Source organism: Nasonia vitripennis, assembly GCF_009193385.2.
Source record: "Nasonia vitripennis strain AsymCx chromosome 5 unlocalized genomic scaffold, Nvit_psr_1.1 chr5_random0002, whole genome shotgun sequence".
Classification (NCBI taxonomy): Eukaryota; Metazoa; Arthropoda; class Insecta; order Hymenoptera; family Pteromalidae; genus Nasonia; species Nasonia vitripennis.
This window is the reverse complement of record NW_022279652.1, coordinates 2,131,438-2,149,290: the sequence shown is the minus strand read 5'-3', so window position 1 is coordinate 2,149,290 and position 17,853 is coordinate 2,131,438. Positions and strand designations below refer to the sequence as shown.

At 39.1% G+C, this 17,853-nt stretch overlaps 1 protein-coding gene across 2 annotated transcripts in view; it reads right to left on the bottom strand.

Moving 5' to 3' along the window:
- The window catches only part of LOC100116299 (abl interactor 2), a 179,199-nt gene that overhangs the window by 126,160 nt on the left and 35,186 nt on the right, over positions 1-17,853 (bottom strand). Inside the window, exon 1 of one of the 2 annotated variants that reach the window (XM_031932866.2) lies at positions 712-1,002. The exons of the other annotated variant lie outside the window; for it this stretch is intronic. The gene's annotated coding sequence lies outside the window, so the exon portion shown is untranslated. Of the gene's footprint in view, positions 1-711; positions 1,003-17,853 lie in introns of those variants that run through there. 2 annotated transcript variants of the gene reach the window in all.

The window sequence follows — 17,853 nt, the reverse complement described above, 5'->3', positions numbered from 1 at the left end:
AAATATACTTATGCTGAAGCACAAAATTTAAATAATTATAAATCGATGCATTGTTCAGCCATGAATATTGGTTTACAAGCCCTCAGAGTACAATATGACATACCTGTAAAGTCTCTTGGTTTATCTGAAAGCTGTAAACCTGCATTGCCCTTAGAACCCGATGTTGCCGTAAGCTTGTCAGAGCTAAGCAACCTTCTGCTTTGGGATCATGCAAATTTACAAATACGATATACTGTATTCTGAGGACTTGTAAACCAATTTTCATGCCAAAACAATGAATCACTTATTAAATATTCAATTTTTATACTTATGCTTACTGCCAGGTAAAAACAGCGGTAGTGCTAAGGCAGATCCAACCTTAAACTATTTGCTTGAGCGCTCTGGTAAAAACTGCCAGAGTTTCCGGTTAATCCAACTCTACATTTCTCTCAGTGTACATACTAAACATGTAAAGGAGTTATATTTTATTGGGCTACCAATATAAGCTCGTGTCACATAAGGCTGTATTAAAAATGATTTTCAAAGCTTAGTTTTTTACAGTAATTCGATCAACAACTCCATTTGTACTTTTTAGATATCAAAACTTTGTGGTACAAAGAGCAAGTGTTGACAGTTACAGAGAATATATGAATTTTTCCATGATAAATGATCAAAATGTACAAAAAAACATTTCCATATTCTTTATTATTTCAAAAATTATATTTAACTTACCGAATTACAAATAACAATATCTTAAAAGTATAAAATATGATTTATTGGAATTGTTTGATACAATTGATGAAATTTGACTTTTTTTATGTCCTTTTTAAGATAAATAAAAATATAACAAGAATCATAATATTCATAATATTCATAATATTCATAATATTCATAGTATAAGTTCGAAAAAGCTTCTTAGATTTTTTATGAAGAAAGACTAAACAATATTCACAATGAATGAAAATAATCCATGAATACTAAGCTATGAAAGTGCTGGGATCACGATTATTCGGAGGGTCGCTCAAATGCGTACTTCAGGGGGTATCGCGGTAAAAGCGGTCTGTATTGTCCCCTGAAGTCAGCCATCGGGCAACCTGCATCAATTCTAAAATGTTCGAATTACCGGTGGCTGCACCGATGAAAAAAGAAATGTCAAACTAAAACTAAAAAACAAGAACCCTAAGCACCAAATCTAATTACCCAAGATTTGAATATCATACGTTAATATTAATATATTCCATGAACTTAAATCTACGTACCCTATGCACAGCGAGATGAAAACGAAAAAATAAAAATACTAAACTAAAATCTCCTAAAACCATGTACACCAGGCACAGCAAGCTGCTAACATAAAACAAGAACATGAAATCATAAGCCCACACAGAAATCAAAATCAAAATACAAAATCCTAAGCCTGATCTAAATCAATTTACCTAATACATAGAGAGATAGAAATATTAAATTTTTCAATATGTCTGCACGTTGTAGAAAGGCGAGCGAGCGCAGAAGTGAGATTTTTAAATCTAAAATCCTTAAACCCTCCTACCCCTGGTGAAAAAAAATCACGTGATTAATCGCATTATTAATCGCGTGATAAATCACTTGTAAAATCACGTCAGAAATCACTTGTGAAATTTAAATATTTGTTTATATTGAAATAAATTGTTTATTTTTTATCTAAATAGTTCATGATATTGATAATTCAAATAAATAATAGCAAAAAAATAGATAAAAAATTTCCCTGACCAAGACTTGAACCCTTGTCCTCTACTTGACAATCCAATGTCTTACTATATGAGCTATTTGTGCTGTTGCAAGTTTCAAACACCTAATCATGTCATACATAAAATATAATTATATTTATCACTTTATATAATTTATATGGATACTGTAAGATAAATAATGGAAATTTCAGAAGTGTTTTTATTATTATTATCAATATATGTAGTATGCGTATAATCTGATTATCACCTGATTATCATTAACATTTTATTTCATATAAACGCATATTTATAACTATCACCTGTAATAATAATATTGAGCTTAAATCACCTGATAATTAGCGGACGTTTTAGCATGATTATCAACTGATTATCAGCTGAATATCAGCTGATTATCAGTTGATTGTCATTGATTTTTTTCAGTAGGAAAATTATTCTCTATAGATGATATTATCATCATAGATCATATTATCCTCTCTCTCTGGCTCGCCTCCCTTTAATATGTCGACGTATTTAAAAAAATATTTTCTTAGTCAATATCTTTTTCCCCGTTAAAAATAATTGCATTAAATTTCAGATCAAATTTTATATTATAATTTTAAAATCTTACATGAATCAATAAAATAGTAAAACGCTACGTAAAATTTTACATGAAATTATACGTAAAATTTAAAATTCTAAATGTACCCTAGTGAAAAAAAAATGTAATAAATTGTAATAAAACGTAAAAAAATGTAAGAAAATGTAAGAAACTGTATCTTTTTGTTGGATTTCGGATTTTTTTCTCATACGTTTTTGTACACTTCTTACATTTTCAGATTTATTAACTGTTTTTTACATTTCATTACATTTTATTAAATTTTATTACATATGTTATTTTACCGCCTAATATAGTCAATATATTTTTTTAATTATTAATTTTATAATAAAATGTAACAATGCATAAGAAATTGTAAGAAAAAGTAAAATGATGTAAGCCCTGTTGAAAATATATACCTGGATATCCAGGTGGATTTTCCATATGGATAATCTATGGATTACTGTGGATTCCATATGGATTAATGTGGATTCCATATGGATTTATGTGGATTCCATGTGGATATTCCATATGGATATCCACATGGATATTCATCTAGTTTTTTAAAAAGTCAAGACAATTAAACATTTTTTATGCGCCTGTTATGTATAGTTCATCTAACCATTAATGGAAGTACCATCCGGATGATAACACCTAAACTGGGGCTGTGAGCTCTACTGTCTTGACTTTTTAAAAAAACTAGATGGATATCCATGTGGATATTCATATGGAATATCCACATCGAATCCACATAAATCCATATGGAATATCCACATCGAATCCACATAAATCCATATGGAATATCCACATCGAATCCACATAAATCCATATGGAATCCACATGAATCCATATAGATTATCCATATGGAAAATCCACCTGGATATCCAGGTATATATTTTCAACAGGGTCAAGTTTATTATTAGCTGAGTCATCAGTTAATAATTAGATGATTGTCATCTGCTTTTATTCAGTAGGGTATCACATGATAATCGAGCAATTTTCGCATGATTTGTAATAAATATTGTTAAATATTATTAGAAAGGCTAAAAACAACATTTATAAATAAAAAATAGATGATTAATAAGAAATAAGGAGCAAAAAAATATTCTCTGATCGAAAGTCGAACTCAGAACATTAGCGTGACAATCCGTTGCTCTACCAACTGAGCCGTTTGCTTTCTTTAACGCATAATGCATAAAAGCAATTTCTATATGCAGATATTTATTTTGATCTTTTAACTTTTTTAGCAATAATCTATTCGAAACGAATATAAATAATAAAAAGTAAACTTATCGTGATTAAAATAAGAATAGGTAAATTTCATTAGTCTGACATTAACTTCACAAAAATTCAAGGTTTTTTAAGTAATGTTACAACCAATTATTATTTAAATATCAATAAATTTAGATGTTATAATAGCAACGAAGTTTCTTATCGCTCGTTTGGCGGCTGGGGGCTACGTAGAAAAAACGACATTTTTCGAGCATTACCAAAAACCGACACTTTTTCACTATAGTGCGCGCTCCCTGCTATACTGCGCTCTCCCTCTCTCTCTCTCTTTCTCTCTCTCTCTCTCTCTCTCTCTCTCTCTCTCTCTCTCTCTCTCTCTCGTTTTCACTCTCTTTCAGGAATCAGCGTCGAGAAGCTAAGGGACTTTCTTAGCGCATGTGACTGGTCATCCCTCACCTCTTCATCACTCGACGAACATATCCACACTTAACGCTAACCTCACTAACGCCATCAATCATCTTGCCCCATTACGGACTGTGATACCAAGAAGACTGCGTCGCCCGTGGTTGACCACGGCTCTTCGTGACCTTGTATCTGAGAGAGATAGACTTTACAGGCGTTTCAGGAACTCCAGACTCGATTCGGATCTCCGCATATATAGGCTAGCTAGAGACAATGCTCACAAATAAGTCGAGGAAGCCAGGCTGAATTATTACTATTCACGCCTGTCAACCTTGACTGATGTTGCCGAGATCTGTAGAGAGCTGGAGAAACTTGGAATTTCTGCCACCAAGGCCCTGACCTCCCGGAGCATTTCGAGTTCAGCACCATAACGGAATCGGATGTGTTGGCTGCAGTATCGCACTTCGACACTCAGGCCAGGGGAAGTGACGGAATCCCTCAGGTTGTCATCTCAAAAGCATTGCCAGTTCTCGTTCCCCTACTAAGTCATACTTTCACCCTGTCTCTGACAATGAGTGAACCCTGTTTCCCATCTGCCTGGAAATTGTCTCTTGTGCGTGCACTCAACAAAGTCAGTTCTTCAACAGCCCTGACTAACTACCGTCCGAATTCACTTCTCTTTTTTCTCTCCAAGGCCCTGGAGTGGCTGGTGCACAGGCAAATCTCACAATTCCTTGAATCAAGACTCTTACTAGACAACTTTCAAACAGGCTTCCGCACTGGCCACAGCACTCAGTCTTGCCTAATTAAGTTAACTGATGATGTCAGGGTCGGGATAAACAAAAAGAAAGTGACACTTCTCCTCCTCTTTGACTTTAGCAAGGCGTTTGACACTGTATGTCACGTCCGGCTCCTGAGAAAGCTATCCACCTTCGGTTTCTCTAAGCAGGTCTGCCGCCTGGTTTGCCTCCTATCTCACTAGGAGAGAGCAGGCCGTCGTTGGTGACAATAGCGAGCGTTCCTCTCCGCGGTGTCTTAACATCGGCGTCCCGCAGGGCTCCGTCTTAGGTCCCTTGCTGTTCGCATTGTACATCAATGACATCGTTTCTGCCTTGATTCCGATGTTTTCCATCTTATCTATGCGGATGACTTGCAAATTTACAGTCAATGCCACCTCGATGAGCTCGATTCTTTATCAAACAAGATGAGTGCTAATGCTGAGGGGATAATGGGGCTGGGCTGCACAAAACAGGCTTAAACTCAATGTTAATAAAACCAAAGCAATTGTCCTGGGCTCCCCTTACTACATAAATTTACACTTTCATTAATATCGGAGGTGTCCAGGTCAGCTTTCAATCCTCTGTGCGTAATCTGGGATTGGTGCTTGACTCTAAACTCACGTGGAAGAAGCACGTTGCACAAGTGTGTAAGCGTGCTCACTCGCTAATGTACAGGCTCTACTTTTTCAGAAAGAGTACCAATCTCAGGTTGCGCAAGCATCTTGTGCAAGCGCTCCTATTTCCGATCATCGACTACTGTTCTCTTGTATACTGTGACCTAACACAGGAACTCGACTTAAAACTACAGAGGCTCGTGAATACAGGAATTCGGTACATCTATGGTGTAAGGAGAGATGAGCACATCTCCCCGTACAGGCGGGAGTTGCAGTGGCTAACCACTGCCGGACGCAGGAAGTACTTCACAGCTTGTTTCCTACGTAAAATGTTTGTCGTACTATCATACGTACTGGCCTTTTTTGACTTCCGCGTCACATTCCGGCCTGTGAGGAGCGAGGTGATACCTCTGGAAATTCCTGCTTTCGCGACGGAGACGCTGACGAACTCGTTCCATATCAGCGCTTCATACTTATGGAATAACCTGCCATCACACATCAGAAACAATTCATCCACCGTCACTTTCAAAAAACTTACTAAGGATCACTTTTTTCAATTCGAAAACACATAACTCGTTCACAGTCCACGCACACGCACACACCTACTTTCTCGCTCATTCCACCTTCACTATCGCCACACTCTCTCACTATACATGCCTCAATCTATTATCTTTTTTTTTCTTTTCTCACTTGTAATGCTGTAAACTTATGATCGTACAACATAATGTACGCAAAATAAAACTAATCTAATCTAATGTAATCTTTCTTCCGCGCTCGGAGAGGGGGCACGCCGCATTAGTAAGTATACAGCTATACTATGCCTCTCTCGAGATACTTCTCTGTCTCTCTCGCACGTTGTCTTTCTTTAACTACAAATAGTGCGGCGTTAGCGTCTAATGTAGTTCTCTACGTGTTTATCACGTCGTTATTTTCTTTTCTCATTTTTCGTATTTTTTCTTATGTTCTTATTATTAAACAATGAATTGTGAAAGTAATTTAGCAGAATTTGAGGATACTAATGGTGAAATTAGGTAAGTACTAGTGTTATATTATAACACGTTTTACAAATATTAAATATTAAGTATATAATTAATTTATATTTGTATAATAATTAGTATTAATAAATTGTTTATTTTTATAACTTTTAAAAACACATTCGTACAATTTTATCATTCATTCATATATTTCATTTTTTATTTAATTATTCTTAAACGTTCTTAATTTATTTAATTGTGCCCATTATTTAATACGCATTATGTACCGAAAGGAACTTCGTTTCAACCGGGTGTCCCACGACACTTCTGACGTTTCTTTTATTTTTATTTGGAATAGAACATTACTAAAATAGTTTAAAGATAACAATTATCTACATATATGAATCACTTTTATGCATTATGCATCAAAGAGAGCAAACATCTCTGTTGGTAGAGCAATGGACTGTCACACCAAAGTTCTAGGTTTAAATCTCGATCAGAGACATTTTTTAAATTTTTTCCTTATTTATTGTTAATTGTTCATTTTTCACGTATAAATATTGTTTTTAGCATTTTTAATAATATTTAATAATATTTATTGCAAATCACACGATAATCGCGTGATTAACACATTATAATTTGATTGAAAATATTATGCATTTTTTTTAGTAGGGGGAAGTACGTCAGAGAAGTGAATACAAGGGCGATATTTTTAGAGGCGAGCAAAAGCACGAAGAACTGGGAGTGTCAGTAGGTTGAGGAGCGTGTTACGGTTATTGAGTAGAGTGAATAGAGAGTCAAAAGATTCGATTGTAGGATTGTTCTTAATGGTTAAGGCTTTGAGGAAGGATTTAAAGGTTATTGAGAGTTTGCAAGCTTCGGGATAGACGATGCGGTTGGGTGTGGAGCGGCGGAGACCTAGGCTGGCTCTTAGGGCTCTTCGTTGAGCAACCTTTAATTTGTTGCAGAGAGATCTGTCGCGAGGGAGAAAAACGAAAGAACCATAGTCAAGAGAACAAAGAACGAAGGCTTTCGTTCCAAAAAGAGGGAAACTCCTCGAGCCAGCAATACGCTCTAGGACCACGTTACACGTTTAAGTCCCGTTACTTTTTTGTAAGTTTCAATAAAGCCACGTTTAGTAATCTTACTCCTCTTGTAAAGTGCTCTTATTTTGCGTATCACCTTATTCCCGCTCGCGTCTAGATAATCCTAATATACCGACAGGTTATAAGCCCCGCTCGCAACCACTGCGCGAATCGGAAAGTGAAAAAGTAATACATAAAAGGAAGATTTGCACTCAACAAAGAAGCCAAGGACCTGGACGCGTCATTTCCCAGCGAACGCCAAGAACACGTCTCAACGAGAATCTAGGCCTATCAGGACGAGGAAAGTCACACGGCGCTTCCCAGTAAGCAACACGCACACGTCCCAAAACAAAGAAGCCAAAGGTCACCGTCTTGGCCAAAATCAGAAAACACGATGGCGGGAAACCAATATAAATGGGAAAATCTGCAAACCATGTGTAAGTACATAAAAAATAAAGCAAAGTGACGTAAATTCGCAGTACGAAGAAAAACGCGTTTTGATAAAATCTCAACTCAGCGTTGAGTATCCATAAGTGTGCGTAAAAGTGAAGTGAAGTGAAGTGAAGTTTCGCGAAAAACGCGTTAAATAAAATTAATTAAAAAAAAACTTAAATCCACAAAAAACGCATGAATTAAACCACGTGAAAAAACAATGCATAAATCATATTTTCTTGAAAAATAAAGCCGAAACACGTCGAAACGGGAAAGTCAAATTGACAAAATGCGTTTCCTACAAATTCAAACGAAGGAGAGCGCGCGCGAAAATTCTTGGAACAGAGCATCAGACACAGGGGGTTGCTAGGCAACCAAGCCAACATGACCGCCGCACCTCTCTCTTGCACGTAAGCTGTACGGAACAGAGGGAGAGAGAGAGAGAGACGAGCGAAAAGACGCCAACTTACGTCACCACCAATAAAGCGCGAAGCGCGGCGCACGTGAAACGCGGCGACCCCATTTTAATTCAGTCGCATGCTATATCTTCATGCGCGCGCACACACACACACATACACACACACACACACATATATATATATATATATATATATATATATATATATATATATATATATATATATATATATATATATATATATATATATGTGTGTGTGTGCATGTGTGTGTGTGGCGACACAACCAGCTACGTCAGCGCCGTGATCGAGGCGCAAACAACTCTTGTTGCCGAGAGAGCTCTTCTGAGCCACGAATTATCGATCCGGATCCCCCAGACGACCAGAGGCAAAATCCACCTCTCTCGAGCCAACAGCCGCCTCAGATGTGGCGACGAGAAGCATGTTTCTTCAGATAGTTTTGAGTGGTCTCCCAGAGTGGTTCTCTCAAGGCCGCACATTCAACTTAGATTTAGATTACTTGCCTTAAGATTTTATTACTTAGATCTATTTTAGATGTAAGAATAAAAGCGCTTTTAGAATAATACATGGTTTACTCATTCAGAGACCTGGTTCTCCACCTTCCGGATCCTTTCCTCTCTGCGGATATTTCACGACTCCAAAGTGGTGACCCCGAATATAAGACAAGCAAGGAAGTCAATCCAGAGAAGAGCAGAATGGAGACATCAGGAAAACATTTGGGACCACTCGTCTAACACCAAACTTCAGCAAATGAACAATATCAATGACGCAGCGCAATAACAACAACACGCTCAACTCGCCGATCTTCCAACGACGCTTCGCATGACCAAGCGATTTTCACCACAACGCGACGCTATTTTTCCGAGCCAAGAGTCAGCGTAAAACTGCAACAAGTAAAGGAAATCAATCTGAAACAAACCATCACCGTAACAACCAAGCCCATAGGGCATGACTGGAAGAGACCGCGGAAAACGCGACGAATCCTTGACTATACGCCAGTCAGATCGCCAATTAGGTATAACAGCACCAACTTTTGCAGATTCAGCTGCCTTCCTCGAAGCAACACTACGCAAAAAGAGCGCAACAAAAACATCAAATACATCTGCTGACCACGAAGACGGCACTCACGATCAAGATTTTGAAGACGTGGCACCAATCGACGCTGACAATATGGCGAACAACTGCCCACTCAGCCCATTTTGGCGCTTACAACCAACGCTCTGGTTTATTCAGACCGAGGCTCTCTTCGACAAACATAAAGTCGCCGATGAAATGGCGAAGTTTAACTCCGTCGTAGGCGCGTTAGATGCAAACACCATCAAAGATCTCCAGGACATCATCCGAGACAGGCCGGAAACGGATCCCTACAAGGTCTTGAAGGACGCCATCATTAAGCGCACAACCGAATTGCCAGACTCGACACTGCTTAAGCTCCTCACCAACCTAGAGCTTGGCGACAGCAAACCATCGCAGTTATGGAAAAGAATGAAGAGCATGGCAGGCGACAAAATTTTAGAGCCGGCTATCAAGCTGATGTGGCTAGCCCTTCTTCCCAAATCGGCCCAGACGTACCTCAGTCTCTTCAAGGTCGACTCCGTTGATGATCTCCTGGAAGCTGCCGACAAACATCTTCATCAAAACACCCAGATATCGTCTGTCAACCCTGTAGGGAACACCTCATGCGCTTCTTCCGGGTACAGCACACCTACCCGTGAGGTCGACCGCATACAGCAGCAGTTAACAGCATTGCAGACGACCATGATAGAGTTAATAGCTCTCACGCAGCAAGCCCTAGAAAGGGGACCACAGACATCGCAACGCAACAATTCGCAACGTGGCAGAAGACGAGAGCGCAGCAATTCCCGCCAAAGAGGGCGTTCGCCAGCAAATCGGCCAGATTGGTACTGGTACCACAATAAATACGGCGCCAGCGCGATAAACTGTACGAAGCCATGTAGCTTCCAACCGTCTATGCTGGAAAACTAAACAAGCAGCCTCTGAACCAGGTGGCAGAGGTCAGCGAAAAGCTAAAAGAAAACCGCCTGTTTATAAGGGACCCATGCACCTCAATTTTATTTGTTGTCGACACCGGATCTGTGGCAACACTCGTGCCGAGATCTCTAATCAAGAGACCGTTGAATAAGCAGCTACTAACGCTACACGCTGCCAATCAATCCGAAATCGCTACGTACGGAACTCACCGACTAGAGTTAAGCCTAGGACTACGTCGCAATTTCGCTTGTGAAGCGATCGTCGCCGATGTGCTACACGCCATCCTCGGAGCAGACTTTATCATTCAGCATGGTCTCATCGTAGACGTCAAGAAGAAATGGATCGTCGACGCCACTACGTTTCTCTCATCGCAAGGGGCTCTGAAAGAAGCGACAGTACGCACTGTATCGTTCATCGAGGCACTTCAACAGTACAACGGGCCACTAGCCAAGAAATACGCAGCACTGCTATAAGAATTCGCAGACATATTCGACACCAACATCAGCCCAGCCTGCACACCAGGTTTCCCTGTAAAGCATGTAATCAACACCACGGGGCCACCTGTCGTAGAGCGATACCGCAGGTTAAGGGGCGAGAAACTGCGAGCAGCACAAAACATCTTCCTGGAACTTTTAGACCTGGGTATCATAAGGCCTGGATCCGGCAAGTGGGCAAGCCCAGTGCATATGATCCCTAAGGGAGCGACATTTAGACCTGCAGGGGACTACCGCGGATTAAATGCCATCACTATCCCGGATCGCTATCCCCTGCCCATCATAGAGAACCTTCTGCAGAGCAGCCCCGGAAACGTGTTTTCGACAATCGACCTTCGTAAAGCTTTCTATCAGATTCCCATCGACGAGGAGAGCATCGAGAAGACAGCCGTAACAACGCCATTCGGACTGTACGAATTTTTGGGAACATCCCTGGGACAGCTACCATTCGCTAAAGCCTACGTAGACGACATCTTCGTAGCCTCCAATGACCACGAGGAGCACCTGCATCATTTACGCCAGCTGTTCGAAGCCCTACGCCAAGCAAATATCAAGGTAAACGCATCAAAATGCACGTTCGGGCAACCGCAAGCTCTCTTTCTAGGCTACGAGATCACCAAAGATGGTTTCAAGCCACCACCTGCCAAGGTAGAGGCAATCAAGGCATACCCGGAGCCAACTACGGCCACAGAACTGCGACGTTTCCTCGGCGTGTGCAATTATTATAGACGCTGCCTCCCCAACGCTGCAAACAACCAAGCTTCACTGCATGACCTGCTAAAGGGGCTAACCAAGAGAGCCAAGCTCAAGTGGATAGAAGAGGCGAAACAGGCATTTCAGCTGTGCAAGGCCAGCATAGCTGATGCAGCCTGCACTACCTTTTTCAATCCAGATGCAGCACTAGCACTCAGAATCGACGCGTCTGACATCGCCATAAGAGCCGCCATTGAACAACAGCAGCCAGACGGAAGCTAGAAACCCCTGGGTTTCTTCTCGCAGAAGCTCAGTGACACGCAGAAACGCTTCAGTACCTATGACAAGGAGCTTCTCGCAGTATAGTGTTCAGGCAAGACACCTGGAGTACATATTTCGATTCGACGCAAAATTCGTGCACACCCCAGGCCGAGACAACCTCGTAGTGGACGCGTTCTCTAGAGCAATACCCGCAGAAGACAAAGCGACAACCAACGACCCAAGCAAATAAACACACACAGCAACGATCAACATGCCAACCATCCTAGACGCAGCGACCATTTCGTACGCCCATATCTCCCAGTCAAGCTTCACAAGACAGCTTTCAACGTCCTTCACGGTGTCGCACATCCGAGCATCAGATCAACTAGTCGCTTGGTAGCACAAAAGTTCATCTGGCCTGGAATGCCTAAAGAAGTGTCTGCCCTGCCAACTTTCCAAAGTCAGCCGCCACAATCGCGAAGCCCTGGGAAGATTCCAGGAATCGGACGACCGATTCGAGCACATCCATGTGGACCTCATCAAATTGACCCTCGAACAATATATGTAATGTAACGGTTTAACTTTCCCCAAGAGACTGGATAGTCAGTCGGTTCCAGGATCTGGATAGGGGAAAGGGGCAAGAAAAGAGTCTGTTTTTATATTTTTAATAATAACAAAATATATTTCTTAAGTAAAGAATAGCAATTTGGAATCAGTTGTTAAATCCCGGCTGTAACAGAAATCAATTATGCATCTTGTTAAAAATATTTCGCCTTTACAAATAGAATTGTTTAAATTAACGCGGTTGAAAATTTACAAGAATATCTACGCGATTTCTTTCATAGCATAATAAGTTATGGAATCATAGCTTGGGTAGGTGTATACAGAAATAACCTAGATATACTACAGAACTTACAAAAAAAAAATACTAAAAATAGTAAATAAAAACAATTTTATAGTTCTAGACAATCCACTAAATATTGAACAACTATTCGTTTTGAAGCATTGAGACTACACTATGATGACCTTAAACCACAATTTCTTACATCGGATAGCGTAACTAGGAACAAAAGTATTATTATACCCAAGAACAAGAAAAGAATTAGCGATAAGAATAGTTTTGATAAAACCATAGTAATTTTCAATGCTCTACCAAATAATCTAAAAACTGTAAATATGGAGAAATATGTATAAATGAAAATGATTAAAGACTGGATAAAACTCAACTATTAGTAGTTAGATTGAGGTGCTGTATATATAATATACATTATCGAAGTCACTGTTAACTTAAAGTGATCTCATCAATATATTATAGTTACATTGTTTTTTGTTATTTGCTGAAATTAATATAAATCAGTAACTTGTTTTTTTAGTTTGTAAGAATTCGGATATAAGTACTTTATTTTTATATGTATTCATTCTTATCAAGGGGCGCGATAGCCCTATATACTTTGAAATTAGGTGTTCCTAACCTTAAAAAAATCTCGATTGCATTTCAATCATTATTATTGCGCGTATGCGCAATCTCTTGGTATCTACTTAAATATATTATCCTAATTTTTCATGTATATAAGGTTCATTCAAGAATATTAAGTTATTAACTTAATATTGCAAGTTGAAAATTTGCTCGGTATATTTAATTTCGTTCAGAGTTTCCATCCTCTCCCGATATTTTTCGTCTCCTCCGGTCACGTGACTTTCGGTGAGTATATTTGGTATTGTACACCAGTGGTTACAGTAGTTAATCTACTTTACCGACATTGGTTTGCTACTCGGCGACACGCGATTATAATATGCATATATTGCTATACGATTATATGCGCGATGCGATCAATGTCTGAACCAATAGTAGCTTGTTGTCTATCGAATAGATCAAGATTTAATGAAGTGCAATAGCAAGAAGAATATGTTTTGTACAAGATGTGAAATCTCTAAAAAAAAAAATTGTTTCAAAAGTGAAAATATTGGCAAGAAAAAGGCTAATAAACGTAGTGAAATCTATAAATATAAAAATGTCAAGTAAATGTTTTTTTGCTATACGCATTAAGATATAAAATTAAAGTTAAAATTATGTTTTCCCGAAAAAAATGATATTTTAATGGGTATAGCAAAAAAAACATTTACTTGACATTTTTATATTTAGAGATTTCACTACGTTTATTAGCCTTTTTCTTGCCAAGATTTTCACTTTTGAAAAAAGTTTTTTATTTTTGAGAGATATTTTGTACATCCCAGTCCTGCGATCAGGTAACTGTGTTTACCTCAGCGAAGATTTCGGGTATTAGTTGTAAGATAACTACTCTGTAAATTTTACTGGTCTAATAAATAAATAAATAAATGAAATAAATAGGTCTCAGCGAGCCACTCAAGCTGCCTCCGAGTTGATGCGGACGCGGTTTTTGCGCAGCGATCGGAAGCCAGCCTGGTTTACCAACACCAGGAATCAGAGATTTTGCCAGCACAGGATTCAAGGGGTCATCCACTCACGTACCCGGATCTCGCGGTTTTAACCGGTACGAGTAGAACGATGATGTAAATACGGACATGTACAAAGATCTGCCTCCATACAAAGACTGGCGGCGCTGAACGTCTCAGAACTAAGTTTGATGATTTAAGACTGTCCAAAGATATGGATGTAAGTAAACCATTTTCTGAATATGATCTAATACGACTAAGTAAATTGAATCAGTCCAGGTCAGGAAACTTGTCCAACACAAATATGAATGACACGAAACTGAAACAAACTAACATCACGCGAACATACGTGTTGAAGCTGGATTCAGAATACGCCGCCTTCGAGGACTTCCTGTTCTCAGAGTTGAAATCGAGGAAATTATTTTATGTTTTCGAAAATCAAGCCCACAGCTTACTGAATCAAGAAGAACTCGACCACGATAAGAACATTATACGGGAAATCATCTTGAATAAGATAGATGACAAATATCATGTGTACACGATGAATATAAAAGATCCAGTAGAGCTACTAGAAAAGATTAAAGAAATGAAAGGAACAAGTTCAGAAACAACCCCCACACAGCTCAGAAACGACTGTTCAATTTAAAGTTCAATAAAGACAAAGAATCAGCGTTTAACTTCTGCCTAAAGTTCGAAGATCTCGTTAGAAAATACCAGAGCAATGAGGGAATAGACAAAATGACAGAGACCGCAAAGAAAAGCCTATTCTACAACGCAGTAGAGCAAGCCTACCCAGAGTTTATCGTGGCAGAAAACATAGCTAGCCATAGTATGGGTAGGAAATACACCTACAATGAATTAGAAGATTTAATTTTTTAAATCGATAACTCACGTCAGAAGAGCACCGAGAAGTCAGCGCTGATTGGAAATGTTAAAGAGGATAGAATGAGCCGTTCGTCAGAGAAATGATCGAAAAGCCGTACAAGACCAAGCAAAAGGTGTGAGATGTGGCAGCCAGAGTCACGTGACTGCAGACTGCTCACACAACGAGCCAAAATGCTTCAACTGCAATAAGTTTGGCCACATCGCAAAGAACTACAAATAACCCAAGAAGGGACTGTTACGGAAACGAGCGTCAGAGAGGAAAAGTAGCATGTCACCAAAAAGAAAGCAAAGGAAGCATGAAAGCAAGTCGTCTGAACACAACCAAGGTCAACTCAGCAGGTCAACGTCCAGATCGCCATTCAGAGGTAATACAATTACCGATTTAGTAAGCATGTATGTGAGTCTGAATAAGTATGATACTACGACCCAAAAGTTTATTGTAGATTCGGACGTGACCGATTATGTGACGAATTCTAAACTCATTTTGACACAGCTTCATGAAAAAGCCGAGTATGTAATAGGTTGTGCCATCAGAGACAAAAAGTCCAGCATAAAATCAACTACTCAAGGTCGAGTCAAGTTCGAATTATCAAATGGCAAAGTAATAAAATTAGATAAAGTAATATAACTGTCACTTGAGCACTTTACAGATCAGGGCCTATGTGTGTATCTGGACAATAAAACAATAATTGTTTATAAACCAAATACGAACGAAAAGATCTTAGAAGAAAAGTTCAAAAATCTGTTTTGAATAATTAACTTGAAGTTGAAAACAAATGAGAGCCAAGCGATACACACAAATACTCTGGTCTCCCATAAAGGCGATATAAAGACGGTTAAGAAAAGTCTAACGTTTAGCGATGAAAAAGTAGTTACAGATCCGACAAGTCAAAATGATGACAGTAACACAGATAAGTAGAGTAGCGTTATAAATACTATGAATTTATGGCACATTAGGTTAGGTCACACGTCTCTGAATAAAGTAAAGACGCTGAAAAAGCTGTACCCGGATATTAAGAAATTTAGGGAGAATGATCACGGTGTGTGCTTGAGAGATTGCGAAATATGTGAAGTGGCAAAAATGAATAGGCCGAAATCCGAAAATAACAAGGAGATGGCAAAGAAACCACTGTAAAGAATCAGTGCTTACACAATGGGACCTATAACGCCAGCTACCCATCCGAAAGGCTGCAGGTTTATTGTTGTATTAGTAAATAACTATTCACGGTTTCCGATGGCTTATCCAGTTAAGCAGAAGTCAGATGCCGCTGAATATATTGACGATTTTATAGCAAAATGTAAAAATATATGCGAAAAAGATGAAAAATTCTGTTACTTAGATTGCGATCAAGGTACTGAATTTACCAGTGGAAAGACCAAGAAGGTATTGGATAAATACAGTGCGGAACTAAGGACAGTTTCCTCATATACACCACAGCTGAACGGCATCGCAAAACGCTTTAATCAAACAATCCAGAAGATCACGAGAGCACTGATGTATGACTCAAGACTGCTAGCAAATGCCTGGGATCTGGCATTGAAAGTTGCAGTGTATCTGTACAACCTGATACCTTACGAGTCAATCAACTTTAATTCACCGCTATAAATGCTCAACCCAGAGTCAAAAATATACATAAATCAGATCAGATTTGGATGCGTGGCATTTACAAGGTCCAAGGATAACAAGAAGCCAAGTTTGATGAACTATCGAACAAAACAGTGTTAGTTGGATATACTGACACGAGCTACCTGCTGTTGAACCCAGAAGACGGTAAAGTATACGAAAGCCGAAATGTACATTTTATCGAAAGTAAGGTCTTCGGAGATGTCTACAAATCCGAAGATATAAAGAATTGGACAATAACGAATTACACTTTGAACAAGGAGACTTGGTTATTCAAATTCGGGGAGGAAAACTTGGTTCAATCCAAAGAAATCGTGATAACATCAAAGAAAAAAAGCAGGCTATGTAAAGGAAACCAAAAATCAACAGCGAAGTCAGACCCAAAGGTAATACACAGACCCGTTACACAAAGGCAAACTCAAAGAAAAGAAGTTGCGAGTTCAGAAGATGCTCAGGATGAAATCGAAGGGCTGAGCGCATATGGTCTGTATGCACTGCTGACATCTATCAACAGGGATCCAAAATCTTATCGAGAAGCTGTGTCGTCATCAGATGCAGACAGATGGCAAGAAGCCATAAGCAAAGAAAAAGAAGCTCTTCAGAAAAATCGAGTATACGAAGTAGTTAGTAGAACGTGCAAGGATGGCAAGAAATTGAACATTTTGGACTCGAGAAGGGTCTTCAAACGTAAAAATAACGGAACACCCAGACTACAAGGCAAGAATCATCATAAGAGGCTTCAAAGACTCGAACCGCTATGATCTCTGCGAAACATACGCTCCAGTATCACGACTTGCACTCGCAAGAGCAGTCCTAGCCATAGCAAAGAAACACAACTATATATTGTGGCAACTGGACGTTAAAGCAGCGTTTCTTCACGGGCAATAAAGAAAGAAATATTTCTGTAAATACCAGATGGTTTCGAGAAATATGAAAATCAAAAACAAACAAAAGTTTGGAAGCTACACAAATTCTTGTATAGGTTGAAAACAAGTCGAAAGAATTGGAATGAGCATTTCTTGGAGTTTTCTAAGCAACTAGGCTTCCTAGCAAACAATAGAGATCCATGCTTGTTTGTGTATACTGAAAACAGCAGTCGTATAATAATGCTGTTGTACGTCGACAACATATTGCTAACAGGCAATAACAAGCCCAAGATGAGAGACTAAGAAGTTCGACATGAAATTCTTAGGCGAGCCTAAAGAATTCCTAGGAATTATTATATTAAGAAATAGGAAAGACAGCATCATGAGATTGGA